The sequence below is a fragment of the Capsicum annuum genome, chromosome 7 (assembly GCF_002878395.1).
Source record: "Capsicum annuum cultivar UCD-10X-F1 chromosome 7, UCD10Xv1.1, whole genome shotgun sequence".
In the NCBI taxonomy this organism is placed as follows: Eukaryota; Viridiplantae; Streptophyta; class Magnoliopsida; order Solanales; family Solanaceae; genus Capsicum; species Capsicum annuum.
Genome location: NC_061117.1, coordinates 37,646,603 through 37,649,869, shown reverse-complemented (window position 1 = coordinate 37,649,869; position 3,267 = coordinate 37,646,603). Strand labels below are relative to the sequence as shown.

The 3,267-nt window shown below is 31.6% G+C and overlaps 1 long non-coding RNA gene across 1 annotated transcript; it reads left to right on the top strand.

The window, feature by feature from the left end:
- The first annotated feature begins 2,419 nt into the window (after nt 1-2,419).
- LOC124885566 lies at nt 2,420-3,066 on the top strand. The gene is made up of 2 exons (XR_007042707.1): nt 2,420-2,493; nt 2,736-3,066. It is a non-coding gene; the product is annotated as an uncharacterized LOC124885566 (long non-coding RNA).
- Nucleotides 3,067-3,267: the final 201 nt, after the last annotated feature.

Genomic DNA, 3,267 nt, shown 5'->3' with positions numbered 1-3,267 from the left:
ATACCAAATATCATACCATTAAACTTTGGTTTGATAATTCAGTAATCGATGGATTAAACTTTGGTTCGGTATGAAATTCGATGATGCCAAATATCATACCATTAAACTTTGGTTTGATAATTCAGTAATCGATGGATTAAACTTTGGTTCGGTATGAAATTCGATAATACTGTATTAAAATTGGAGCTGGCAGATTCTACTCTTCATCACGTGGTACCAAAAAATCTGTGTTGCAAAGTGGCAAATCAGTTGAGTGTCTTAATTGAAATGCATAATTTGACAACATTTCTAGCATCATTGCTCGTTGTAAATTCTTTCATGGTGTGAGGGAGAACATGTTTCTAATCATTTTGCTCCAGAATTATCACATAGGTGTAGGGTAGGGTGTACATAGGTCGGGTTGGTTCAGTTTTTATTAAAAAAAAAATATCAAACCAATCATGTCGGTTTATTAAAAACTATAAATCAAATTAAACCAACATAAAATTGATTTTTTCGGTTTTTTCGGGTTTTTTAATTTTTTTTTTTAGTTTTTTTTGATATTTTTTTGTGTAATCTTTAGTTTTTACAATTATATTGTGATCGAAAACTAGATCAAATATGTTTTCACTCATGTGCTAATGAAAAATCATAATTATGAAAAAATGAGGAGCGGAAAACTCTCTTAAACTAAAAAGTGAGATGAAGAGTGAAAAATTTAGGTTTTAAGTTTATGTTGGATTTTCGATCATTTAATTAGCAATTAATGGACAAATATTTTTGATCATTTAATTAGCAATTAATGGACAAACTAAAAATATTAATTAGCAATTAAAATTTGATAAAGTATTTTAAAGAAACATCGCCTAGAGTTTGTCTAACCACAGACACGTGGACTTCTTTACAGAGAATAAAATATATGTGTCTGACAGTGCATTTTATTGATAGTGATTGAGTCTTGCATAAACGGATTTTAAACTTTCAAGTTGTCTCTAGTCATAAGGGCAATGAAATGGCCCTTTGTGTTAGTAAGTGTATGCTTGATTGAAAATTGGACAAAATATTCACTAAAACAGTAGATAATGCTTCTTCAAATGATGTCATGGTAAAAGAATTACACAAACAATTGGTGAATTGGGAATCTAACAAGAAATTTAGCGAGCATCTTCATGTTAGATATATGGCTCACATTCTCATTCTTATAGTACAAGATGGCTTGAAGGAAATTGATGCATCTATCAAACGTATTACACAAATGGTGAAGTATATTAAAGTATCTCCTTCAAGGATTAGAAATTTTAACGAATGTTGTGAATTTGAAAATATAGAATGTAAGAAGTCACTGTGTTTGGATGTTCCTACTAGGTGGAATTCTACCTATTTGATGTTGGATACTACACAACATTTTGAGACTGCATTTAATAGGTATGATCTTGAAGATAGTAGATTGTCAACTTATCTTGCTACTAATGTTTGTGAAGATGAAAGTGTTGCAGGTGTGCTTAAAAATGATGACTGGCAAAATATGAGAAATGTGGTAATATTTCTTAAAAAGTTTTATGATCTAACTGTGAAGGTTTCAGGTGCACTCTATGTTACTTCTAATGTTTATTTGAAGACATAGTTGAGCTTTACAACTATTTAAAAGAGTGTATGGAAGATGATGATCTTGCTTTGAGAAAAATGGCAGCAAAGATGAAAGAAAAGTTTGTCAAGTGTTGGGGTGCTCCTGAAAAAATGAATAAGTTATTCTTTATTGCCTCTATCTTAGATCCTCGTAACAATCGTGCGTATTTGGAAGACGCACTTGTAGAAATGTATGGAGAGGAAAGGGGGAGTAAAATAAGAAATAAAGTGGAGACTTATATGAAATCTCTGTTTCAGGAGTATGCAAAAAAAATTCTCTAATGCATCTTGACATACATTTTTGCTCTCTAATTCATTGGGTGAGATACCAAATATATCAAGCTCTAACATTAGCACAAAATCAGCAAAAGTGAGAAATAGGATTGAGATGAAAAGAAAAAAACAAGATACTACAAGTTCGGGTGGTAAGTCAGAGTTGGAAAAATATTCCAGTGAAGAACAAGAGCCTCATGATGAAGATTTTGATATCTTATCATGGTGGAAAATTACTGCTCCTAGATATAAAGTTCTTGCCGAGATGGCCCGTGATGTATTGGCAATACCGATTTCTAAGGTAGCATCAGAATGTGCATTTAGCACTGGAGGCCATATTATTGATTAATTTAGGAGTTCATTGACTCCGAAACTAATGCTAGCTCTTATCTGTTTTCAAGATTGGTATCGAAGTGTGCCTCTTCCTATAGACGTTGAAGAAAATTTTGATGATCTTATACAACTTGAGCATGGTATATTTTTGTGTTTTTTTCATTTAAAATATTTTTTACTTAGTCTAATTATATGACACCTTAAATCTCTTCAAACATGACAGATAGCTTGGGAGATCCCGTCCTTACATGATTTCTAGTCTCAAGTTGCCTCAATACTCAGGTAGGTTTTGACTTCTTGATCGGTTTAGTTTACTTTTTGTTAACAATTTGGCTTGTGTCAAGGTGGTTTAGGATAGTTTATGCTATTTGGTGATATATATAACTTTAATGTTTAATGATTTGTTAAGATTTGAGATAGAGTATTAACGTGAGACAATTACGCATGCTTTGAAAGAGGTATAACATCTTATTTTATATATTAGAACTTGGTTTGAAGCTTGCTAATGAGATTTTCATTTTCAGGTTCTTTTCAATGTTGTGACTATGGCTAAATCTTGATGGATTTTGGTGAGCAATAAGCCTTTATTTCTGGAGGAATAGAGAACTCATATAAGAACGAGAGTGAAATGACTAGACTGTTTTAAACTGTTAATATTAGCATGGCTGTAAGCATTAACTTAATTTTTTATTTAAGAGGGAATGATTATGAATTAAGACCATAATATTTGGTGTGTTTTGGAATTGAATTAACTGATCCATTTGATAGCTGATTCTGCGTGTTAGTTAATTTGTCATTATGCAAGTGTTACATTCGTCTACCGTTTATAAACTGCTAGCTTTTTAAGTTGATGAAGCCGTTGTTTTTGTAGCCTTTTCTTCAAAACCTGCAGTTTGTTCATGTTTTTTATGTAAAAAGTTGATGTTGTGCAATTTAAGTTTGTCACATAAGTTGTTGTGTACCATTTCTAAGTATCAAAAGATGTAGTCTATTGCCTTTCCTACAGAACTTGTAGATTAGGTTTATGTTTTTGATGTGAAAAAAAGGCATGAGCAG